The sequence below is a fragment of the Talpa europaea genome (assembly GCF_964194135.1).
Source record: "Talpa europaea genome assembly, chromosome: 7".
Classification (NCBI taxonomy): Eukaryota; Metazoa; Chordata; class Mammalia; order Eulipotyphla; family Talpidae; genus Talpa; species Talpa europaea.
In genome coordinates this window covers 28,027,039-28,054,971 of record NC_140074.1, presented here as the reverse complement: position 1 = coordinate 28,054,971, position 27,933 = coordinate 28,027,039, and positions in this window count along the sequence as shown.

The window sequence follows — 27,933 nt, the reverse complement described above, 5'->3', positions numbered from 1 at the left end:
GAACTTCACAGAGTTGGAGATATGACATATTAGCAATTGTGTTTTTGAAATTTATATAAAAGCTTACTCTTCTAATCCAGGTCTTAGCACAGTGAAAATATTTAAATGAAAAAGAGCCAAGACTTCTTTATCCTTAAATATTTGGTGGTTTTACTACCTATACTGATCTGGAAATATGATGGTTCTTTCCACCCACGAATTTCTGAAAATGACTACACAGTGTAAGAGTATCTGTAAAAATGTATTCCCAAAAAAGGATCCCCCAAAAGCATAAAAGACAAATTCTACCTATCCGTGTAGGTACAAATATAAGTCTCAAAATTTAACTATAAAGAGACGATATGTGCCTGACTTAAGTATCTAGCACTATTCTAGAAGATACTCAGTTTAGTCTGGCACAGCCAACTTTGGTATGATACCTCTGATATATATTTAAAAGCTACACACAGCAGCATAAAGGATAAGCTAAGTAACCTTAAACAGTCCACTGGTATCTAGATACATTTCCCCAGAATATTTCATAGTAACTTCTCGGGGACAAATAGTTATTTGACCTACATTTATTGTTAAATGCATGAGAAAATGTGCACTAACCATGTGTATAATAGGGTATGGAAAAGCTCCAAGGAGTTGGACAGTTATCTTGGAAATCAGTTTGATCTTGGAATTGACAAAAAGTGTGAAATACATCTAGTTTTAAATGTCATGCACTGTGCTAAATTCTAGAATAATTAAGAAAACAGGAACACATCATCAAAAAAGCCTTATTTGAATGCCTATTCCACTTTCGTAAGATGTGGGAAAGTAATTTAACTTGAGTCTCCTGGGCTTTTGTTTCTTATTCTCATTTTATTTATTAATAACATGGATATAGTATTACTTAAAACTCTCATAAGGATATCTCAAAAGGACATAGGGGATACAGTAAATGTTTAAGGTATTCCCTGTGATGTACCTGGTACAGTAACTATGAAGTGCAAAGTCCTTAACACATATTTATTTGAAATAAAATTCTTAAAATTTACTGCAGGAGGCTCTTTAGAAGAGAAATATATAAAACAAAACAGGACCATCTCTTGACAAGAAGGCCCACCTTTTTCAATAGTCATGCCCTTTCATGCTATGCAAACTTACAGGAACCAAGCGAGGATGGTATAACCTCAGGACAGGACTATACCAGCCATCCCCAAGTTGGCAGTGGGGTGGTGTGTACATAAAGAGATATGTGCAAAGTCGCATAATGCAAAGGCAAAAAGTCATCTGTGCATGACCATTTGTATCCTTCACTTGGCCTGTGTCATGCCACTCTTTCACCATAAAGTACACTACATCCCTGTGCTCAGAGAGAAGGTATCTTTTTGAGCATGAGCTCACCCTTCTCCATTTCTTTTTTTTTTTTAATTGAATATTTTTTTTTTATAGAGGCATGTTTTCTTTCTTTCTTTATTTGTTTGTTTGTTTTGTTTATACATGCACTGGGTACAGTCAGAAGCGCGGGAGGGTGAGAGAATTCACCAGAGCCAGAGCGGGGAGCAGAGCAGGCAGAAAGACCGAGGTACACTGCTGAGGGGAGCAGCGGGCGGCAGGAGAGGTCTGCGCGCCATGTGGGACCCTCCTCCGGTGGCCGGGGAGCAGCCGGGGATCGAACCGGCGCCGCAGAGGCCGCGGGCAGCTTCGCAACCCAGCGCTCAACCGCTGCGCCACCGGGGAGGCCCACCCTTCTCCATTTCTTGATCAATGAGTAAAAATTCTGCTTTTTGTGCCTGAAAAGTTTTTTTGTTGTTGACTCTAGCAATTCTGAATAGGAAAAGGACCTGCCAAGGTCTTAGATCCAAGAACTAGTAACAGGATTGATGAAGACTGAGGGATAGTGAAGCATCAGAAACCAAAATAAGATTCCCTAACTCTCAATCCCCTACTTCCTAGCGGTGTGTATGTGAGATAAATTTCAGAAACAAATGGAATTTCAAACAGAGTTTCCAAAAAGACTAACACCACTTTGAGTCTAATTAAATTCAATACAAAAATAAAATTTTAAAAAGAACTCAAAGAGATTATAGACATTTTATATTTACCTGGGAACTTAAGTTCTAACTTCTTTTCATCATCTATGAGATAAAATTAATATGTTAAATCATAGATATTGATATTAAATGTTAGTTACCCATATCTGTGACAACAATGATGTTGATTTTCCTTTTTATAAATAATTGTGGCAGATTAACCTTTTGCAATTCTTTATTTTGTTTAGTTTGGATTTTACAACAGTTTATTTCCCTCTAAATATTTTTCAGATACCATTGCAGTTTGCCTAGAGCACATTGCCCCTATTTGATTTTATTTTGACTAAGCTATTGGACTGGGTCTTAACTGAAACAGGAGCTGCTCTTGGCTCTAAAACTTTACTTCCCAAAATGATATGTACTGCGTTAGCAGCTTGGTTGTTAAATTCCAAGATATTAAGTCTTTCTGTAAAGCCATCTTTAATCTTGTTACTTTAAGAAGTTCTTAATTAGCTAGCGCTATTTTTTGCCAAGAAATTATTCCTTGGCTTCTTTCTATGGATTTCCTTTAAATCAAAAGTTATGAATCTTTTTAGTTCAGTTCAGTTCTACACAGGTGCTACATATCATGTGGAGAGATAGTAAGATATTAAAGGACTGAATCTTTTCATCTCTTTACTCATCAAAATTTTTAAGAAACTACATGGACTATTAAAGATTTTTTTTTTTTAAAGAGCAGTGATTTTTTTTTTCATTTTTTTTTTAAAGCTTTTTTTTTTTTTTTTATAGAGGCATGCTTTATTTATTTGTTTGCTGGTTTGTTTGTTTGTTTTGTTTATACATGCACTGGGTACAGTCAGAAGCGCCGGAGGGTGAGAGAATTCACCAGAGCCAGAGCGGGGAGCAGAGCAGGCAGAAGGACCGAAGTACACTGCTGAGGGGAGCAGCGGGCGGCAGGAGAGGTCTGCACGCCATGTGGGACCCTCCTCTGGTGGCCGGGGAGCAGCCGGGGATCGAACCGGCGCCGCAGAGGCCGCGCGCAGTTTCGCAACCCAGCGCTCAACCGCTGCGCCACCGGGGAGGCCCGATTTTTTTTTTTTTTAATTTATTTATACAAGTACTGGGTACAGTCAGAAGCGCGGGAGGGTGAGAGAATTCACCAGAGCCAGAGCGGGGAGCAGAGCAGGCAGAAGGACCGAAGTACACTGCTGAGGGGAGCAGCGGGCGGCAGGAGAGGTCTGCGCGCCATGTGGGATACTTCTCCGGTGGCCGGAGAGCAGCCAGGGATCGAACCGGCATTGCAGAAGCTGCGGGCAGCTTCCCAACCCAGCGCTCAACCGCTGCGCCACCGGGAAGGCCCTATTAAAGATTTTTTTAAGGTAAAAATGATTGTCATGCAAATATAAAATTAACAGACAAAGATTTTATTTAACTCATTAATTAATGGAGGAACCAACAAAGATGTTAAAAACCATATCAAATGAGAATCCCGAGTAGACACATATATAGGGAATCAGGGAATCAGTGATTTTGGAAGAATTTTTTTTTTAAAATAGCTTCTTATAGGGTGAACAATTTGATCCCCATCAGAAAGAATTCATTTGCATCACTATAGACCTCATTTGTATAACCAGCAGTTTTCTGTAAATATTCTGCAAAAATACTTAAGGATAGTGAAAAATCCAGAGCTCCGTAGAGTCAAATAAGGAAGTGTGTACTGGACAGACAACACCTAGCTTTAGATTTTGAAGTATTTTGTAATATTTCCTAAAAGAATTTAGAAGCAGACTGATGTGAAAAAATTCAGACATTACAATAATTGCATTGAATTTTCATAATACACAAATACACAGAGGGAAAAGGAGGAAATGCAACTAACACTGAGTGCCCACAATTTGCAAATCCGTGTAAACATAGTATTTTACTTAATTATTTATTTTGTATTTTATCTTAATTTGTACAAAACCTTTTTGAGTTAGGATATTTTTCTTTTTTTAAGATTTATTTATTTATTTATACAAGCACTGGGTACAGTCAGAAATGCGGGAGGGTGAGAGAATTTACCAGAGCCAGAGCAGACAACAAAACAGGCAGACTGATGAAATACACTGCTGAGGGGAGCAGCGGACGCGCAGCAGGAGAGGTCTGTGGCGCCATGTGGTACCCTCGCCAGTGGCCGAGATAGAACCAGGGCTGCAGAGGCTGAGGGCAGCTTCGAAGCCCAGCACTCAACCGCTGCGCCACCAGGGGAGGCCCTGAGTTAGGGTATTTTTAAGGTGTGTTTACTGTGTACCCTTGCATGTCCTTCCCCTCTCCTCCCTCAAGTAATCCCAAAAGATATGTTAAAGTTTGCCCCCTGATATCCTTGTATGTGATCTCATTTGGACATAGGGTTTTTGTAGATGTGATTAAGATATAGGTTGAAGTTCACATGAGGCCTTATGGGAGTAAGATGAGTTCTCAATGCAATGTTACTGGTGTTCTCATAACAAGAGGGGAAGAGACAAACATAGAGCATGTGATGACAGAGACAAAGACCAAAATGGTGTGTGTACAAGGCAAGGGACTCCCAGCATTGCTAGCAACATTAAAAGCTAAAACCAAGGCACTAAAGATGACCCTCCAGAGCTTTCAGAAGGAGTACAGTTTACCTGTACCTTCATTTCAGGCTTCTGGCCTCCTGAACTCTGTGGGAAAAAAAACTTGCTGTTGATTGAAGGTATCCACTTAGCAATTTGTTACAGCAATTCTAGGAATCTAATAGAATGCTTCTTAGAACCACTTCGTAATTTAAGAAAATGGTAGTAAAACAAAGAAATTTGGCAAATTTGGCAACATTGAGTGGAAATTTGTCCAAGTTATATTAGATCCAAATCTTATTCTATGTTCTCTTTGTTCTAGCACATTTTTGGTTGAGAAAAAGTTTTGAATGGTATCAGTTATTTTAACTTTCATTAAACATTAAGATATTTCATTTTTGGCCTCCCTGGTGGCTCAGGAGTTCAAGTCTCCTCCATGCTATCAAGTTATCCCCGGTCAGAGAGCTAGGCCACATGGCACAGCAGACCTCTCCTGTCTCACCCGCTGCTCCCCTCAGCAGTATATCTCAGTATATCCACCTGTTCTGCTCTCTACTCTGTCTCTGGTGAATCTTCTCACCTCCCACACCTCTGGCCTACACCCAAATTCTTCTATGCATAATTAAATCTTTAAGAAAAAAAGAAGTTATTTCTTCTTTATTATAAAATCAAATTTCCTTAACTGATACCATCTAGATTTTTTTTTATTGATTGATTTATGCATACAAGAGCTGGGTTACAGGCCAGAGATGGGGGGTGGGGGAGAAGGGGGGGAGGTGAGAGGATTCACCAGAGACAGAGTGGGGAGCAGAACAGGCAGACAGACTAAAAGACACTGCTGGGGGGTGGGGGGGAGCAGTGGGCAAGACAGGAGAGATCTGCCCCGCCATGTGGTTTTCTCCCCGGCCGGTGGGGGATCAAGAACATGTGCTGCAGAGGCTGTGGACTGCTTCATAGTGCGGTGTTTAACCCCTTGCACCACCACGGAGTCCCAAACTCACTTGCATTTTTGCGATTTTTTTCACTTCGCTACCTTAAAGGTTTTTGTTGTCATTGTCATCTTCAGGTCCTAATCCCATGTTAACCTTGCTACTAGATCCCTAGAACCTTGCTACTCAAAGGAATGGGCACAGGATTCACTTGGTATGGGGGAGGGGGTGGTCCTGTGAAAATGCAGAATGCGTGGCAGCAAAGCCCAATGTTGTGCCTGACTCAGGAACACCCCCCCACCCCACCACCGATACCATCTAGATTCTTGAATAAATGAACTGGGTGCTAAAATCGTCATAATCCCACCAAATATTTTGATACTTTGATGTACTTTGGTGCAAAAATGATGGTATATTTCTTTGTATGTTTGGTATTGCTGGACAAACATACACAGGCATGCACATGCATTGGAGATAATGACTTTCTTTGCTCTTGTGGAATGAATCATGAATGGATTCTATGGGTTTGTCCAGTAAGTGCATCCTACCTAATATTCCAGCATTGTGGACAGGCCTTGCAGAACATAGTTAGGTGTGTAGCTGTTGGTGCTCCTTGTCAATGTAACATATATACATATATACTGTATAGCTACATAATATGTAGCCTGACATCCACTGATTGTGTAAGTCTGTAGTACTTAAACATAAAATTGTACATGAGAGTCTTTGCACAGGAAGCTCCCAAATTTAAAGGTCACGCTCACTCGCTGTCAGAATTTTCATACATACTTTAAATTATATTACTGTGGGATATCAGCCCTGATATTCCTTGCATTCCTGTAGTAAAACCTTAATACTGGGTTAAGCCTGGGATCAAAACTGGATGTTTAGTGACAGATACAGTTCAAAGAACTGGCAAATTTTACATAATAATTGGTATTTCCAAGTACTCTTCTAAAAAAGATAAGAAATGAAACCAAAAATTTGGAAATAGGGAATTTTGTAAATTTTTTGAAGAAATAAGACAAAATATTATTGCCGTATGTTGATGGAAATGAACCACTAGAAAGGAAAATGATATATAAGATGACAGAATTCCTTGAGTAAGCATAAGAGTGAATTTGATTTGTTCTCAGGACCAATGGAGCAGTATTCATTTTAGATTTGAGGTTAGAAAGAATGATTGTAAAATTAGAAAGAGACCCCATGTCTTTTTCAGTACATTTTCTTATATATTCTGAGAATAAAACTATATTTATGTAATACATATAACCAGATTCAACATATTTAGGTATGAATTATTTACTCTTTGAATTAAGTAATATTCTGTAATATTAAAATTCAATGATACTCTGTCCCCATTCTACAAATCACAAAGAATGTCATTTTCTTATTCCCTGTAATCCAGCCAAGGTCTTTACATTCCATCTGATAAATCTAATATTCCCCTAGGTATTAAGTGGTGTAGAAGTTCAATTATAGAGCCCATTGTGTTAAGGAGAAAAAATTAGAAAAAGCCCCTTTTGTTCAGAGAAGTATGATCCCCTTCAGCATTTTTGAAAAATTACCATCATGTTAATTTTGGATCATGGGCAATTAAACCATCAGAGTGTGACCTATAATCCCATGTTCTTACTCCTAGCAATAATAGTGTCTCTAGAAATGTAGAGGCAAAGACTCTATGTTTAATTTTATATTTAAGTACTATAGACTTAAATAATCAGAGAATGTTGGGCCACATATTATGTAGCTACACAGTATATGTTACATTGGCAAGTAGCACCAACACCTACACACTTAGCTATGTTCTGCAAGGCCTATCTTCAATGCTGGAATATTAGAATATGCTTACTAGACAAACCCAAAGCCAACACTACTCCCTTCTGTGATTCATTCCACAAAAGCAAAGAAAGTCATTATCTCCAAATAAAACAGGGTCCATTCAGAACTACTAAGAAAACTGGCCTTTGTAACATATATTCCTAACTTGTTATATATAATATACCTTCCTTTATTGAAATCTTAAAGTTATTAACCTCTTTCAGTTGAGAAAGGACATTAAGTGATAACACACATAGTAAAAAATCACAACTCATCAGTGCCCTGAAAAGATTTGAAATCTTTCCTTCAATTTGTCATTATAAATCAGGTTCCCAGATATTAGTTCGCCTTCCACCTCACCACCCGAGCCAAACATAACAGGATTCCAATATTCTAAGAGTCAACTAAGATAGTTTCATTTTTGTGGCTCAAATCCCCATCTGCTTCTGTGGTAATCTGATCCCTTTCTCATTCCTAGCATTCTTGCAAAAGCAGATTTAGAAGTTCCTAAGCAACTCTTCCCCTGCCTTAAAGTCATCTTTTCTGCTGTTATCTATCAAGAAACATGATTTTGGTATCTTGATCTTTATCCCTTTTTAACATTGTCCACGAGGGAGAAGTACCATCTCAAGGCCTCTAAGGTCCGGGTCATAGGTGGTTACTTCAAGAAAACAATGTGGTGCCTATGAAAGGTGACTTCCTGTCATGCCATTTTCTGTCATTACTAATTCACTGTTAATATATATTTGCTGGTTTTGCCTTGATTTTTCAAAATCTCAGGTTGTTTTTGTAATAGAGGATTCCATGACTTATTTTAATTCTTGTGCTAAAGTCTTATATCACATAAGATGTAATATATAAATTGACTTTTAATAGTCTGTGTTCACTTAGCAATGGCATCTTCCCTCTCTGTGTCTTAAATATATGTATACAGGTCTGAGTCAGAGGATGGTCTGAAAGATTGTAAATCATAGTCAGAATATTTTTTTTCATCAACTGAAACATTGTCCTAACACCATATTTTTCTATCTTCAAGCTGCCTTAGAGATCAATCTTTTCCAGAAATTTTCCATAATTCTAATAGTAAACAATAAATAGCTGGCGATGGCATCCTATGAGACCTCTAACATGCTCATGAATATTTTGTTCCTTCGATAAATATAGCTCAGATTGACAAAACAAGTTTTACTCATCTACAGTTATATGAATTTGTAATCCATATAGATTTGTAAAATAGGATAGATCGCACAAGAGCCCCTGGACCTTAAGGGATAGTTGGATCCCTTAAAATTCTTCTTAAACCGAGGTAACTTGGGGGTAAGTCTCAGTGCTATCACTGTTGCGGCCTGAGTTTGAGCCTTAGCCAGGGAGGTAACCCACAGATGGTGCAAAAAACCTCTCCTGTCTTGCCAGCTGCTTCCCTTAAGAGTTTATTTCAGTAAATCTATCTGTTCTACTCCCAAGTCTGTCTCTGGTGAATTCTTGCACTCCCCACACCTCTGGCCTAAAACCCAGTTCTTCTATACACACAAAAAAAGAAATCCTACAACTTCAAAATGTCTTTTAATTCCAGGTAAACATGCAAACATATACTTTCATTTCTTACTTCAATTTCAGTCTTGTTATATATGGCTTTAAATTGCAACACATTATCCAAATAAGAAACTCAGACTAGTCTTTATTTCTCATAAATATTAGCAATCCTTGACCCTAAGGAAAATTGTCTTATCAATACTTAGTTAACATGTATGGTTTTACTAAATATTTAGTGATCAGAATTGTTATTTAACCCTCTGGAATACATTTTTAAAAAGATTGTAGAAAAGGGGCCTCCCCTGGTGGTGTAGTGGTTGAGTGCTGGGCTGCGAAGCTGCCCGCAGCCTCGGCAACACCGGTTCGATCCCCGGCCACCGGTGAGGGTCCCACATGGCATGACAGACCTCTCCTGCCTCGCCCACTGCTCCCCTCAGCAGTGTACTTCTTCGTTAGTCTGCCTGTTCTGTTCCCCGCTCTGGCTCTGGTGAATCCTCTCACCCTCCTGCAATTCTGACTGTACCCAGTGCTTGTACACATAAATAAATAAATAAATCTTAAAAAAAAAAAAGATTTTTGAAAATTACACAGAAATTCCATATACCTTGTTGAGGTGATATTGTTTTCTGACTATGGTTGGCTCATAATCTCTTTCTTCTCTCATATATTTTTAGTAATGTTAAACTTGACCTCCTTTTTCCTGTGTTGCCTTGGGAAATCCAATTTGTCTAAAATTATGAAGACAAATGTATTTATTTTTGGTGAAGATTTGGCAGCCAGAACTTCAACATCCTATATTTTCCCCTAACTAGTATCAAGTTACCTATCCAAGCAAAAATGGTCATATCCCTTATTTAATTTCTAACAGAGACTCTTTTAGAGATACTTATTTTACTTAATATTTGCCTGATATAATCATCGTTGTATATCACAGCTGTTTAAAATGATAAGCACTGATATTAGAGTGAGGGATCTCAAACTCATAGCTCAAATAATAAAGCATTGCACAATACATAAACACTCATTTTTTTATTAGTGTTTTATGTCTGTAAATGTTTTAAAATATAGAAAGATTTATTATATAATATCTTTTTTCTTCTGTACATTAAAATGTTCCAGATGTTTGTCTATAGGATGTCAGAGGAAATTGAAAAGTAAGGCTAAAGGGAAATAGTTAATCATATGACAAAAAGATATAAAAACAGCTAAGGTATTCTTTCATTGCCATTAAAATCTGGTTGCCATGGTGTCCTTTTTCCCCAAAAGATAACCAATGAAATAAAAGATACCAGAGTATTTGGGAGAAGCAATTGTTTGAATTCTGTACAAGAACTATTTTTCCTTTCTTTTAAACATCTAGCGCTTGCAAAATTTTTTTCTGCAGTCAAATTTCAAATTCTTACTGACAAGTAGTTAATAGAATTTATCTCTGTAATATGTTTTAGTCACACAAAACATCTTTTCAGAAATGTTTCAGCTTTGTCTAGCTGTGGTAGTTGTTAATAGGTTTTCATATACATTGTTATAATGAAAAAAATATTTTAAACATTCTGAAATAGGTAGAATGTAAATCTTTTGTTGAACTGAGCTATAAACCTCATGTAAAAGTTAAAAACCTGGGCCTCCTTGTTGGGGCAGGTGGGCGAGCGGAGCCCTGTGAAGCTGTCTATAGCCTCTGCAATGCCAGCTTGATCCCTGTTGGCCACGGAGCAACCCATATGGTGCGGCAGACCTCTCCTGTCTCGCCCGCTGCTCCCCTCAGCAGTGTATTTAAGTCAGTCTGCTTGTTCTGTTCCCCACACTGTCTCTGTTGAATCCTCTCACCCTCCCACACATCTGGCCTGTGCCCTGGTTCTTGCATAAATAAATAAATCTTAAAAAAAAAAGAAAAAGTTTAAAACCTCCTTGTGATAGGAATAACCACAAGAGGGAATCCAAATTATAAGCTCATGTTTTGTTGTAAGTGGTACTTTTATCAAAAAAGCCAGGTCCATGATTTAGTCAACATTGACTCCATTATAAGAAGAATTCATAGAATTTTTTTAAATCAGTAATGATAAGAAAATACCATTTGGATTCAAATGAATTGTTTACAGGAAAACTCTTCCAGAGAATAATTAAGAGGGGCCTCCCTGATGGCACAAGCCAATCTATATAGTAGAAGAGGCTGTTTCCACTAGTCACTAAATACAGAGATTTAGATACTTGTCTCCCCAGGTATTGTTCAGAAAAGATTTGTCTCCAAGAAAAAGAACCCACCCAAGCTAAGATCAGCAAAATAAGAGAATATATTTGAAACCTACAAGAGGACCCTACCATCTTATCAAAAACAATTATTCAATAAATAGATTAAGTTCTTGGGAGGAGCTGGTGCCAATCACCTCACTTTCTGTTACAGTTGAACAAAGACCAATGTGTCCATTTCAGTCTCAAATTTAAAGTAATTCTCAGATGTTATTAGTTAGAAACAAGCAGAATTTTCTGGCTTCCAGATCTAAATTTATCACAGATGGATCAGAGTTCTGTCTATGGGAGTCCCTAACAGTGGTCAACTAAACCAACATTCAGGAGGAATGAATAGGAGGTGACTTTCTGAAAGGGATGCAAGAAGCAAAGATTGGGGGGGGGGAGCACATTTCCAGGAAGTTGATATAAAATATCAGAACTACCGGAATTACTTACCAAGGTATAGGAGAAAATCTGTGTTTGTTTTTTTTTTTTTTTTTTTTTTAATGGTAAATGGTATATAGGTAGGATATAAGGGGACTTAGATGATCCAATAAAGATAAAGCTCTGGATACATATGAACTAAACACTTGTGGTGAGCTGTGAACAAAGGGTCCCTTTAAGGAAAAAGGTGTGGAGGATGTGTTGGGTTCCATATTAAGGACAGGCACCCCATTCTACCCCAGAAATCTGGTTCTCAGATATTAACATATTTCACATATTTTCAGTGAACAAAACCATGTGTCTGTACTAGCACACCGAAATACAGAAAAACAACGTGTTGCTCTCACATCTTTCAAAATACCCTCGGCTTCCCCTGCAGCAATGACAGGTTGGGCTGCCTCAGAGAACCTAGTAAGGGACACAAACCTCAGAAAATTCGATGCATTTTGATGACATTTGACCTTGTTCTCATCACCTGGAGACTGCTTAAAGGAATTCCCCAACCATTTGTCTTACATGCACAATAGTGTTGTTAGAATGGTATTCATGGACTTTGAAGATGATAACTAAATCTAGGTTTCATATGCCAAAGATAGCCTGGCACCAGCTGGTTATAAATCTGTTCTCATCCCTCTGAGGAAGTTCTTTTTAAAATTCATGACTTAAAATAATCCCTTGTACACTGTGCTTATATATGTATTCATATACAGTTGTACTATAAAAAAGCACAGTATTTATTTCTCTAATCTAAATTATATTATTTTAAAAAGAAATAAAAATTAGCATAAAGATATATATGCTGCAGAGGATTTCTCCAGCTTTTATTCTTGAGCTGTCATTGTCTTGCTTGAACTTAGACCCAGTTCCCAGAAGGATTAGACAGGTGGTATATAGAATAAAATGTGCCATGCTTTTCCCAGAATTATTCCTTTGCTCTGAGTCCAAGATAACTGGCCTAAACTTGTTTGAGCAATCTTTTTTTGCTGAGTTTTCTCCTAAGAGATTTGTTGCATTGTAGACAAAATACGAAAGAAGCATCATATTGAAATAAAAGCTCTGAGATATTGACATATAAGCATTCCTTATTGAAACCACCCCTGAAGAATACAGGCTACCAGTGTGTAGACATTCTTGCAGCCCATACATCAGGGACAAGGAAGGCTGGCTTCCTGTATTTTTTTTTTCTTTGCAGGAAAAATAATGACAACTTATAGCAGAGCATCTACATCTGAAGGTGAGGGATGCCCACTTACAGCAGCAAAGATGCCAGGAGTGGTGGAACACTTTTAAGTGGAAATGAGTTAGGGGATAGCTGTGCCTAGAAAAAGCTGCCACAGCTGGAAAGAGGAATGTACATCATAGGCCCTGAATACACTCTAACTAACCTTTCTGCAAGAGTAAAATACACTGAGTGGAAAAAGGACATTGCAGTGTCTTGGGGGTCCTGATAGAAAAGGTGAAAGAACGATAACAACACCTTTGAAAAAATAAATTACTTCAAAAATTTATTAAAATGCCCAATTTACATTGGTTTCAAATATGAAAATAAGTCAAAGAATTTATAATATTCTAGGCCTTTCTGCATTGCAGTATAGGAGACTTTGGAAAAGCTCCTGAAACTTCCTGTATCTTGGATCTCTCATTTTTTAAAGATTCATTTTATTTATGTATACAAGATCAGGGGTGTAGACCAAAGGTGGGGACTTGGGGGCTTGTGAGAGGATTCACCAGAGTCAGATTGGGGAGAACAAGCAGATTGACTGAAATACACTTCAGAGGGGAGCAGCGGGCAAGACAGGAGAAGTCTGCTGCACCATGTGGGTCACCTAGTGGCCAGGATCGAACTTGTGCGGGCAGTGGCTATCTATAGCTTCATACCTGCTGAGACTTAACCCCTTGCACCTACCAGGGAGGCCCCTCGCAGATGTCTCATTTTAAAATAAAAAGAGAAATAGAAAATTTAAAAATAAAATATAAAATAAAAAGTCCAATTTATGAAAATATGACATAATGTGAGAGAAAAATGAATAATTCATAATCAATAGAAAGTATTCATTAATAATTTAGTTCAGTTAGTAATGATCATGTATGGATGCAGTCCATATATAGCTTTATATTAGACTTGATATTTTAAAAATGTTAAAATTCTTAATTTAGAATTTTATATAATCCTAATAAATTTCAAATACAATAAAAACAAAATTACAAAACTTATAATTTGATCATTGCTGATATAAAAGATGGGTTACATTTTCTCATGTTGAATATGCCACTTCTGGATTATATGACCTGGAACAACAATTTCATATTAATATGATTGCGTTTTTTTATGTATAATATTAGTAGGAGAGAATGAATATCTGTAAGATTTCTCTGATTCTGGACTTTAAAAACCATACCACAACACCTATTTCTGAGTCAGTGAATGAATTGTTGGAAATTCAATCTATGTAAAATTCCAGTGGTTTATCAATTGGATAAAATGGCTCTAATAAAGAAAGTGGAATTTTTGATAAATTATATTCAAGTGTGGTTTTTAGACCCAAGGAAAAAATATGAAAAATAAACATTAGTTTTATTAAATTGAATATTACACTTTTAACTGTGATTTTTATCACTTTATGTATTTTAAAATATCAGTAACACCAATTGACTAGATTAATTTTGATGACAGTAGCTATGTTTATGCTGATTGTAAAATGGATTTTAATCTATAACTATAAAGAGGATCACCATCTCCCTGACCCAGATAAGATTTTAAAGGTACTAAATAATAACCTCCTCTCAGTAATTATATAGTCATGAAAGCTTGTAACACAAATTAAAGATGCTTATATTTTCAAGATACTAGGAATAGATAGATTTCCATGGATAATTTGGTTTTCGCATTTTTTTTTTTTTTTTGTGGGACCCTCACCGGCGGCAGGGGATGGAACCAGCGCTGCAGAAGCTGGGGGCAGCTTCACAGCCCAGCCCTCAACCGCTGCCCCACCAGGAGAGGCCCTGGTTTTTACATTTTTAAAATACTGAAGAGTGCTAGTTTCTCAGTTGTCCTGCAGAAGGTCAAAGTGGAGTATTTCATTTAAAACATGGTTTATTAATATCAGCTGATACCATTTAATAACCTCTATCTTATCAAGATTGATTTGAATATAATTTTTAAACTTTTTTTAAAGATTTATTCATTTTTTCATGTAAGAGCTGGGGTACAGGCCAGAGATGTGGGGGTGGGGTGAGAGGATCTACCAGAGACAGAGCAAGGAACAGAATAGGCAGACTGACTGACTGAAACACATTGCTAAGGGGAGCAGCAGTCAAGACAGGAGCGGTCTGCCGCTCCATGAGGGCTTCTCTCTGGCCAGCCACGGATAGAAATTGTGCTGCAGAGGCCGCAGTGTGCTTCATAGTGTGGTGCTAAACCCCTTGTGCCAAAAGGGAGGCCCAATTTTTTAACTTTTAAGATAAATGCTTAATATTTTTATTTTCTATGTATAGTCAAGGAATTTAAACAGTTTAACCCATAATGACTAACAAAACATCAGAATCACAGCAGAATTACGCTTAATGGCCTGTTCTGTTGCTTTTATAAGACACACTGTGATCAACATACTTTTACTTCATCATGAAACATTATTTTTTTCTGGAAAACATAAGAAGAGGTGTCTCCTTAGTGGCACAGGGGTTAAATCTCACACTATCAATCTTTTGCCAGCCATTTAGGAATGAGTCAGATCCCCAGCCTGGGAGCTACCCACATGGCGCAGCAGACCTCTCCTGTCTCACCCACTGCTCCCCTCAGCAGTGTATTTCAGTAGATCCATCTATTCTGTTCCTCACTCTGTCTCTACTGAATCCTCTCACCTCCCCTCCCCATATCTTTGGCCTACACACCAGTTCTTGTATGCATAAATAAATAAAAATAAATCTAATTTGTGTGTGTGTGTATGAAAAAGAAGAGTTTTCATTTGGTCTCAAGAGTTTAAGTATAAGCTTTAAAATTTACCTGTAAGTAGTATCAGTCAAGTCTCGAAGCTGTGTATATTAGTTTTCTAGATCATTTACCAACAATTATGAAAAAAATGAAACACTGAAATATTTTATACATGCTAAATAATAGATAATATTATCAGCACTTTAATTATTAGTCATGTGTTTGCGTACTACTGCATCATTTTTGATATTGAGGACTTTTGACTCATCACAGAAAAGTCTAAGTTTACATGTGATGCTGATGCTGTGCTAAATTCATTAAAACATCTTTGACCAAAAAAAAAAAAAAAAAAAAAAAAACCCACTATTTCCCTGTGTCTTCAGGAAAGGCAGAATGTTGCTTTTAGAATATGCTTTATTGCAAATTTTCTATACATGGGAAACGGAACACATATAATATTAAGGAAACAAATCATTATAATAAAAGTCAGCATACTTATTTATCTAAGTAGAAAAAATGGCTGTATATAAGAAATTAGTCCATGTTTATATAATAGTCATAGCATTTAGTTGGAAGGGGATCATTCATTTAAGAAAAGATGAGTAGACTACTTCACAGCTGCTCCTATGTGAGTAGAGTGTTAGGCTATCTGGGAGAGTGTCCAAGTGAGTATCAGCTGAGTTCTTAAGACAGGTGATTTTAAAGGTAATGGTTTCATCAAAGAGGAACTTAATTCCAACAACAGTGATTTTTCACCCTCCATGAAAAAATAAATACATTATAAATATGTACCTGGAATGAAATGGATTAGTAAATTTTTAAATTAAAAAAATTAAATGATAAATTATTTATAAAAAATGGAGGGAAGAAGAATTTCAAAGAGTCAGAATTCTATGAACAAAATTGTAAAAACTAGTAATGGCATCCAGATAAAATTGTGTAACAAAAGAAATGATGGTAAAGCACCAGTTAATAATATAATATTTGCAAATACAAGTCATAAATGAGACAGGAAATTTAACTAAACATAGTATATTTAGGAGCAGGTTATAATTTCTTTGAATTACAGTTAAAATGGGCTGCCCATTTAAATTTTGTATATGGGCTGATTTGAACAGATTTGTGTTGGAGGGATAACACTAAGCAAAATCAGGAGCAGTATTATAAATTCTAAAGGAGAGATGTCTTCAGCAGTTGCCCTGAGAATTTAATTAAAAACTGAGCAGTGAAAAAAGTAAACCTGTGTTTTTTACCTCCACTGATAACTGTCTGATATGAAACAGTGTAGAGGTGTTTTTGGTTTGATAGTTTTAAATATACTGTATTATACCGTAAAGGACATGCACCCTTGGTTGAAAGGATATTAAACATGAATATTCTTCACCTAAAACATAAACAAATGTTTTTTTTTCCAATAATAAGGAATATAGTTGACATTCCTAAATTGTTCCCTGATATGTGACCTAGTATTTTATTTTTCATGACAAAATATTATACAAAGTAGTGAATTTCTATGATGCGCAATTTGGTTTTTAAATGTGTTTGCTTCATAATTTAGAAAAGCATCCTGATATTTATATTCTGTTTAAGGCTTTAGAGCCACTGACAAAATCGTTTCCTTTGGAATAATTCTGTTTTATTGGTGTATAAAAAATGTAGTGCAGGCTAATGTGGAGAATTTAGTCTGTCACTTTAAATCAATAGTGATCTTCAGAACTATGTGAGGTCAAACCCTGTTCATGCTACCTTTGCAACAAATCATAATGCCACAGTAAGTACATACAGGGTGTTATTAACCAAAGAAAACCTCGTGGGAACAGGGAGATTTGTTGAAGACAGCAGCAGGAAAGCTCTGAAGGCAGATATTAAAAAACACTATATCAGAACACAGGGCTAATGCAGCGGTAGATGGAAAAGTCGAATGATAAACAATGCCAGGTGGTTTTATATTAAGTGTCGTGATAATGTTCACATTTCTTTAAAAGACTTTCATTTTGATAAGGAGAAAGGGGAAAAAATCAGCTCTTTTGCTGGAGCAGTTAGCTAATTCAAATAAGTAAATATGCCTTATCTCTTCTGGCCAGCTATCAAAAACACCTCTGTCATTTCAAATTACAAAAATAACGAGGGAAAAAAGAGCATGAAGGTGATAATTGAGTATAGTACAAAATGAGCTTGCACTAATTTTCTTCTACCATAATACATTTCTGAGTAAATGTAATGTATTAGTTTGATGATACATATTTTTTTGTATTTTTCAAATTATGTTTATTGAGATAACATTGATTTATAACATGTATATGTTTTGCAGGTATAAATCCACATCAGTGAAAATGTATGCTATCATTCCATGCCCGACACCAAAATACCAACAGTTCTCTGCCATAATCCTTGAGGCACCTCTCCCTTTTGGCCCCATAACCCCACCCTCTCTGTTTGTTACACTGTAAAAAAGTAGAGAAAAGTTTCACGTGTGTCATAGCGGATTGCAGTTCAGAGATATCTTCCTACTTTGAATTTCTGTCTACAGTTCTTACTTCAGGTAAAGAGGAGTAACTATTAAAAAAAAAAAAATGATTATAGTCCAAAAGATGACCATGAAGATATTTCAAATTAGGTGACTGGAAAGAATTTACTTGGTTCTTTTTTTAAAAAAAGAAATTTATTTATGCATACAAGAACTGGGGTGTAGGCCAGATGTGGGAGGTGGGAAGGGTGAGAGAAGATTCACCAGAGACAGAGTGGGGAGCAGAACAGGCGAATCTACTGAAATACACTGCTAAGGGAAGCAGTGGTGACACAGGAGAGGCCTGCTGCCCCATGTGGGTCAGCTCCCTGGGGGCTGGTAATAGCTTGATAGTGCTTTGTCATTAACCCCTGCACCACCAGGGAGGCCCCAGTTCTTAAATCAACTATGTAGAGGGTATAAAATGGTCAAGAAAGTGACTATTTTAGAGAGATCTGCCAAAACTATTCTTGGTGGCAGAGGATATGGTGGTGGTTTTTAGGAGGCATATATGCCAAGAAGGAAGATAGCTCACTGAACTGTCTTTGTCCTATATTACAGGGCAACCTAGAAAAATAAGGCAGGGTTGAAAAATATAACTAATGCTGTATCAGAACTCCTGCATTCCACATTTCAGAGGAGGAAGACAATTCCCTTCCCCTTTTGAAATCTTGGGCTGATCAAGCAATAAAATGTGTATCAGACAGATTATTTGAAGGGGAAAAAAAACAAATATAATCACATACCTGATCTAAGGAATAGGATAGGAGCCTGGACCTCTGAGGAAAGAGTAGACAGACCCTCACCTTTTGAGTAGAGGGTGACATATGATGAAAACCAGATACTCCATTTAAATGTTTTTACAACCGTATATATAATTTTCTCCAAATAGAAAAATAATATTTCAAATAATAATCCTAATTCTGAGTAATCCTCCAATCTTACTTCATTCCTCTATACAGTTAAGACAGTGGTAAAAGTTTCTCATGAACCAGATCTGAGTTCAAAATAATCCACATATTGTGAAGGCCTATTCTGAACATCTTCGAGAGGCCCATTTTGAAAGCCTGTCCTAATTCAAACAAAAGTAGTAAGGACTTAATGGGGGGAGTGATGAATACAACATCATCAATATTACTGGTGAAATTTCTCATTATAGGGGGAGCCATTAAAAAAAGAAAGAAATATCAGAAGTACTTTTTGAAATATTAATTTCATTTTTATTTATCTTCAGATTTACAGATAATAAAGTCAGCAAAGTTAAAATTATTTTTGATCATATTATTTTTTTAAAGATTTATTTATTTATACAAGAACCAGGGTACAGGCCAGGTGTGTGGGTAGGTGAGAGGATTCACCCGAGACAGAGCAGGGAACAGAACAGGCAGACTGACAAAATACACTGCTGAGGGGAGCAGTGGACACAACAGGAGAGGTCTGAGGCTCCATGTGGGATTCTCTCTGGTTGGCCGGATCAAACGCCCACTGCAGAGACTGTGGACAGCTAAACAGTGTGGTGCTAAACCCCTTCTGCCACCAGGGAGGCCCATTTTTGATCATATTAAATTTTTGTCCCATTTCTGTCCTTAATAGATGTGTAGGAGGAGATGTGTTGTTAAAGACAGTGCCAATAGTTATCTTTTATATTATAGGGTGTCTTGTTTTCTGACTGTTTAGAAGGTCTTTGAAAGGAAAGGGGAGAAAAGTTTTATCTTTAAATGAAAAAAAAAAGAAATATTGGGCCTCCCCTTGTGGCGCAGGTGGTTGAGCGCCATGCTGTGGAGCTGTCCGCAGTCTCTGCAGTGCTGGTTGGATCCCGGCGGCGGGCGAGGGCTCCACATGGAGCAGCAGACCTCTCCTGTCCCCGCCTACTGCTCCCCTCAGCAGTGTATTTCGTCAGTCTGCCTGTTCTGTTCCCCGCTCTGTCTCTGGTGAATCCTCTCACCCTCCCACACATCTGGCCTGTACCCTAGTTCTTGTTTAAATGAAAACTAAATCTTAAAAAAAAAAAAAAAGAAATGTTGATTATTAAATGTGTCTGGACACTTCTTAATCTTTTTAAATGTTAAACTACATTATCTGACCTAAAAGATTATAGAATATTTTATTTACTTAGCAGTGGACATAATTCAAGAGTGCTTCAAGAATTTGCATATAGTGTCAGACTCAGCCAGTGAAAAATGTTAATAGTTGGGTACAATCAAAAATATAGTTTCATTCTGACTGCATCCTACAAGTCTTGCCTGTCCATTTATCTGTGTGTGTGTGTGTGTGTGTATGTGTATAGGGAATTTTTTTTTTAAATCTGGAATTGAGAAATCTATCTACACATCAAGGTCACCTAAGTGTTGAAATTATATTCCTGTGAATGGTGAAGAAATCTCAGTTTCATTCATTTTTGAAATTAATTAACAAATTACTAAACAAAAATGAATCCTGGCAGAGGGTTATTGCATGATCTCTTGAAAATTTAACATCCAATGTACTTACAAATAGGAAGAAAAGGGGACTGCAGTCACACTTGTTTATTACATTAAAGCATAATAGCAGTTTGTTCTCATGAAATCCTGGACATCTGCATTTGTGTCAGAATATCACCCCTGCAACACACAGATAAGTGTACTTCCATTTTTTAAGCTTTGTAAAATTATTGTTGTCACACTTGAGGTCAGGGAAAGTGTATAAAAGATTAAATTCAGAGTGATTGGATAATAAATAAAAAATGAAAACATGTTTTGCCTCTAATGTATGGTCTCACACAGCTCCCTTCCTAGATATCAAACCCTAAATCCAACAAAATATTCATAAATATCTGCCTCACCAAACAGGGCACTATTTACAAACAAAATTAATTTTGTTTTTTCATTCTGTGTCTACATCACTAATTCTCATTTATTACTTCCAGTGCATACAGCTCAGGAATGAAGCTAGTTATGAAAGTGGACTTTAGGGTGCATTAAACAATGATTGTGTGTAGACAACAGCACATTAAAATGGGTTTTCTTAGGAACAGATGCCAGCTGGCAGGGAATAAAACACTTTATTGAGTTTTGTAACCAAGACACTTTGTGTGTGTTCTACAAATACAATATTATATGTAGTCGACTTTATTACCAGTATTGGGATGAAACAATTCAAATTTGCTTGTGTAGCCATATTCTCTCTTTTTTTTTTTTTTTGCAATTTTACTTTGATTTATTAAAGAGAGTGGATTTCAGGGGGATAGTAGCAAAATAGAAATCATTTTTAGAACCAAAAGCAGTTTTGTTCATATTTAAGGCAAAAACCAAACCAACACTAATTGTCAGACAAAAGATTTGTATTGTATACTCAGAGATAAATGACTCTGGTGGAAGCTGATTTTTAGTAATGGTTAATAAGTTTAATGCATTGTCTGTATGCTCTGTAAGATTCATATACTGTTACATGTTATGAAAAATATTATATGTTGGAAATCCTTGTCCTATTATAATGGTACAAATGACATGTCATTTAGAAATGATGTGGAATCACAGAAGCAGAGCAAAAAACTTTAATTGTTAGTTTAATTAATGTTTAAATATGACATTGGGTACAAGTATTAATTCATTTAATGTTATTCTATATAATCAGAGATACATAAAGATATGTAACCATTTACTTAATACTGAATTGCTTTCATAAACAGAAATAAAAGAAACTAATTGTTAACAAGCCTTCATTTATAATTCAGGGGTCACTCTTAACTAGATAGCAAGAAGAGATTGCCTAAATGCTATGAGATTTTCCTATACATACAAAATTTTAATTCAGTGGGACTATAAGCTGGTTCCTTACATTTATGCTGTTTTCTGATTTTAGGACAATACAACACAAGGCTAACCTTTGTCTTCATGAATATATAAATCTTGGGAATAGCTCTGTGACTTGAGGTCAGTGCTGAATTCTGCAGTCTGTTGTTACCAAGGCATTTTCTGTACTTCCTTTCCTTATACTTGTACTTCTTCCTGAAGCACTATTCCACCAGTTCAGCTCTACCCTGGCTCTTTTTTACAAACAAGATCTCAACTCAAACTCCACTTTTTGAAGAGACCTTTCTGACATACTACTTAAATCATCCACTCCACTCTGATATTCCCTGTCATAGTAACTATTTTATTATATTTATAGCACTCAAATTAAGTCATCACTTCTTTCCCTATTTCTATCTTTCCATTCCATAATTTGATCTCTCTGTGTATCTATATTCAATACGTCTCATTCAAACAGAATGTTCTGTTCCTAACACAGGAACAGAATAGACACTAAATAAATATTTGTTGAATGAATGATGAGTGCCTGTTACTTGCCCCTGGTTCAAATATTGTCAAGTTACATTTCCCTTTAGTATTTTCACTGTAGTTAAATTATTAATACCAGAGTAAATAAAGTTAAACAAATGGGTTCTCGTCCAGGGAATAATGGATTTTAGAGTTATGCCTGCTTTATGCTAGAAGTTAAAATAATAGATTCTGGAGTTTGAATTCTAGCTCTGATATCATTTAGCTTATTTAGTTTCTCTGTGATGTTACACAATTACATTTACCTTAATGTACCTCAGTATTTTCATCTGTAAAATGAAGTAATAATGATAGTAATCAGTGACTCTATAGATATAATTTTTAGAAAAATACCTGATACACAGTTATCATTTAATAATTGTTGTTTGCTAAATTTTCAGTGACTAATTTTTTTTTTCAGTGACTAATTTTCATTCATTAATTATAGATCTAGTATTTCTATTTCTATTTCTGACTTATTTCGCTAAGTATAATTTCTCTCCAATTCCTTCTGTATTATTGCAAATGGTAAACTCTCACTTTTATTTTATATAGCTGAACAGTATTCCAATGTGTATATATACCACATCTTCTTAATCCACTTCTCTGTTAGGGGCCACTTAGATTGATTCTATAACTTGGTTATTGTACAATAATGCTGCAGTGAACAAAGGAGTGCAGACATCTCTTCAAATTGCTGTTGTTTTTTTTTTTTTTTTGCATTCTTGGGATAGATATATAGAAGTGGAATCTGTGATTGTTCCTGTGCATATCATTAAAAGACTACAAAAATAATTACTGAATATACCTATTAAAGGTTTGAAAATAGCCATCACATACTCTTTGGGATTACTGGAAGTTATGCATCCACATTACAACTGTATCTAATTTCCTTAAGAATATCTAATTTTACATTGCATTTAGGATACCATATAGTTTTGGCAGTTTTCCAAAGTAGGCTTTGACCAGTATATTGCAGAATTCTAGGTCCATCCCACTCTTTTTGACTTGCACAGTTGTTAAGACTGTATTAGCAGGGCCTCCCCGGTGGCTCAGCAGTTGAGCGCTGGGTTGTAAAGCTGCCAGCAGCTTTTGCACACGGGTTCGATCCCCGGCTGCTCCCCGGCCACCAGAGGAGGGTCCTATATGGCCTGCTGCTCCCCTCAGCAGTGTACTTCGGTCCTTCTGCCTGCTCTGCTCCCTGCTCTGGCTCTGGTGAATTCTCTCACCCTCCCGCGCTTCTGACTGTACCCAGTGCTTGTATAAATAAATCTTTAAAAAAAAAAAAAACAGACTGTATTAGCAGATAATAACTTTCTCAATATGATAAACTAAATATCCTCAAAAATATTTCCAATTAAAAATAAAGTGCAGGGTCTCCCCGGTGGCGCAGCAGGCTGAGTTCAGCGCTGTAAAGCTGTCCACAACCTCGCAGCATGGTTCAGTTCCTGGCAGGGAGATTCCCACATGGCACAGCAGACTCTCCCCTCTCACCCACTGCTCCCTTGAGCAGTGCAGTTCAGTAGTTCTGCCTATTCTCTTCTCCACTCTGTCTCTGGTGAATCCTCTCACCCTCCCACGCCTCTGTCCTGAACCCCAGCTATTGTATAAATAAATTAAAAAAAAAGAGCTTTTTAAAAAAATAAAAAAATATAAGATAAAAATAAAGAGCATTTTTTTTCCATTTGAAAAACAATGAATACACTATTTTGAAAAGCCTTTAAAATATGTATGCAAATTTGCAGTAAAGTAAATGATGTTCACAGGGACCACAGTTAATTAGAAGAAGGATTAAAGATAGAAAATTTTGCTGGGGGGTATGTTTGTTTTTTAATGATGGGTTCTCTAAGCACTGGTCAGTCTTTGTAATTTTTGATTGTGGATAGTTAGTGAGCAGTAGAACTTGCCACCCTAATTTATGCCTTTATGACATGAGGATTATCTTTAGCTGGTTATTTTTAAGAAACTAAAGATATGGGGCCTCCCTGGTGGCGCAGGCAGTTGAGCGCCACACTGTGAAGCTGTCCGCAGCCTCTGTAGCATGGGTTCGATCCCAGCCGGCCAGCGAGAATCCCACATGGTGAAGCAGACCTCTCCTGTCTCACCCACTGCTCCCCTCAGCAGTGTATTTCAGTCATTCTGCCTGTTCTGCTCCCCACTCAGTCTCTGGTGAATCCTCTCAGCCCCCCCACGCATCCGGCCTGTACCCCGGTTCTTGTATAAATAAATAAATCTTAAAAAAAAAAAAAGAAACTACATCTATAGAAGTCATCCTGAAAACCAAATTGAAGTTATCATTTTGTAAAATGCATCTATATTTGTGGGGCAAACATCCATTTTTAAATGTATCTCCTTTTTACCAACAAGAAAAGGGTAACTCTAAATAGTTGAAATTCATCAAAGGAACTAGCATGGGCTTAAATCTGCATAACAACTTTACCCTTGTTTACTGTACTTTTCTTGATAACCTCCCATAACTGGATCCATCCATTTTCCAATGTCTTTTATCTTTTGCTGGAAATAGTATTTGAGGTGATGACTTGAACCATTTCAGGGAATTACTCCATTTTCCAGAGAATCCCTCATATAAACAGGAGGGATGAATGTTATTGAGCTTCTGCTTATTTCTCTTCTGTTAATCTGTTTTTTTGTTTTTTTTTTTTTTTTTTTTTTTTTTTTTACGGGGGTGTCAGTCAATACATAGGGGGTAAAAGAAAAATTACTTTTCCTTCCCTTCTTTAGTGATGGCTACAGAAGGAGTACAATAAGAAGAATATGGCTTTTGTAACTTAGTTCTCTTAGAAAAGCCTGCACTGTTATTCCTTTGCCACACTTCCTTACTAATTATAGTTACACTTGATAGTTCTGACCAGTATTACAAGAATTTGAGTTTTACTTGCTTCATAAATTAAAGTTCACACAAATACTTAATCGTAAATTGATTGCATACTTAAGCATTTTGCATCTATTTTTATAAGGTTGAAAGATACATTTGATAGCAAGACATAACAGTGACACTTACATAATGATAGGTGAGACTTTTCATACATCTCCAAAGGCGAGAAGTTTACCAGGCACTACTACACAGGGTATTGCACCAAGGGGGCATGGTTAACAACTCAAGGGGGCAGCTTATACATGACAAGTGAGGTTGGATTAGTTTAGTTTTGTTAACTCCCTGTTAATTAACTAATTTGAATAATTTTGGAAGAAAAAGACAGGGTTTGTCTCTAGTTGTTTGGTATCTATCTTGTCCTGAGGCAATTGGGGCTAGTGCCTACTGACCTGATGGGTCTGAGACCACATAACAGAGTGGATAGTGTATTCATTTAAACATTGCTCAAGTAAGGGAAGTAACGAGCTTTTAGAAAAGGTCTCTATACTGACCCATGACAGAAAAAAGAAAGACACAAACATCTATTATAGTATTTAACATATGCTAAACATGTGAAGATGCAATGGGATAAAATTTAGCTCATTATGATAAAGTATGTAATAAGGATTACAGTTATTTTTAGTCATGTAAATAAATCTGTAAGGGAGAAATGCTATGTCAGGAATTCAATAATATGATGATACAGTATTCTTACTTCCATTCACTTAAGAGCAGTGGAAGCCACAGAGCCCAGTCATAGACCTTTAAGTTAGAACATTTTGCAGTGACATAGGTGAACTTGCAACTTTGTGTACCTGTCATCCTGCCAGGACCTGACCTTTAATTCTCACTTTGACTTTACTTTTCATTATTTCTGATGATTGGGTCTAGTTACTTGACCTAAGTTCTGTTCTAAGTCTACCTGTAACATTTTTACCCCTGTAAATTATCCCAGAGTCAACCTGTAATCTCAGGTCTATATAGAAGTTTGGAAGAGATGCCCTGTGTACCCAGTAATAATTTTAGCATTTGGTGTTACATCATGACAGTGGTCAAGATTTGTGATATGAACTATTTTATTTTATTAAAATCAAAATATAGTAGCTGCAATTTAATATTACTAGATGCTAAGTAATATTTGCTTTTTAGTTTTCAGTGTCTGTTGTGTATTACATGAAAATAAGATTTTAAAATGAAATACTACTTTCTAAAAAATAAGGACAAGTTTGTAGATACTAGTTTTTCCACTTTTTGTTTGTTGACTCCTTTTCCTTTGCTCAGTAAATCTAATTTTATTGATGCAATCTTCTTTGTAATGTAATAAAATACATTTTCTAGGAAGGTTGAATTTACAAGTCTAAACTATATATAGTTCTGATGGAAAAGATAAGGAAAAACAAATACACTATAATGCCTGAAAGAGATGCAGATAATTCTAAGGCACATAGCAATTTTAAGCTGTGTTGAACAGTATGATAATCTGTTTCTTCTTGGTCATAAACACATAATATGAGATAGGTATTAAACATTGGTTCAGCACTACATTGCTAAATGCGATATTTAGGTTTGGAGGGAAATTTGCTTGTTTCGACAGCGAGACTGATAGATATCTCACATCATTAGTGTTTCCTACAAGATGTTATATGTTCCAAACTCTCTGCTTCAGTGAAAGACACTATTACCAGGCTTTATAGATCGGCTAACAACTATGTCATTGTATCTTTTTCTACATTGCTCCTTGTCTGCACAACTCTCTCTCTCAATTCTACTTAGCTCATACAAACTTCTTTTTCTAGTGATTAATTGTTCCTTCCATAGCCTTATTAATATTGTTTGAGCTTAAAGAATTGTCTTCACAGATGATTAACTTTGTCATAAAATTTTCTCTTTAATTTCACTCGTCTTTACTACCTAGAAATTTTTTTATCAAATTTCCTATCCCTATCCCCCTTTTTTTGCTCTTGGCAGAAATTCTCATATTCAAATAAAATGTATGGGCCAGTGGAAGAATGCCCTAAGGAACATTGGGGTGAACACTCCAGAGAACCATATACCTGGTCATGCACCCACCCAGCCCTAGATGGCCTGCCAACTGGAAAATTGCCCCAAAGAGTAGCCAGAGAGATCCCAGCACCCCCCAAAACACCACAAAACCCCAGCTGTCATGCCCACCTATAAGTAAATGCCCAGAACACTGGGAAAGAAGGATCCACACACAATAAAAGACCCAACTACAGCAGAACAAATTCAAAGCAAACAATGGACGGACAGAAAAATACAAATGGCCAAGGCCAACAAGTTCTCAGGGAAACAATACATCATTGAGAGAAAACAAAATCCCAGAACTAAACCACAATACATGGAAAAGCTTTTAAATCTGTCGTCACAGGATTCAAAACTGCTATGATTAAGAAAATTAAAGAATTGGAAAAATATAATGAAAATTCAGAAAAACAATTCAGAGATATGCAAGAAAACTCAGAAAAGCAGGCAGAAAAGTATTCCACTTTCTTTTACAATTCCTTTGATCATATTAAGTTATCACATTTTCTCCACCTACTGTATAGAGTGCTCAATGAACCACAGACCCTTAATTGTTGATCTAGTTTTGAAGATAGACCTATAATCTCTACCTAAAAAGAGAAGTGAATTCAGTGCTAAAAATGAATGAACTATCAAGCCATGAAAGACATGGGGGTAACTTAAATGCATATTACTCAGGGAAGGAGTCAATCTGAAAATGTCACATACTGCTTGATTCTACTATATGGCACACTGATTAAGGTAA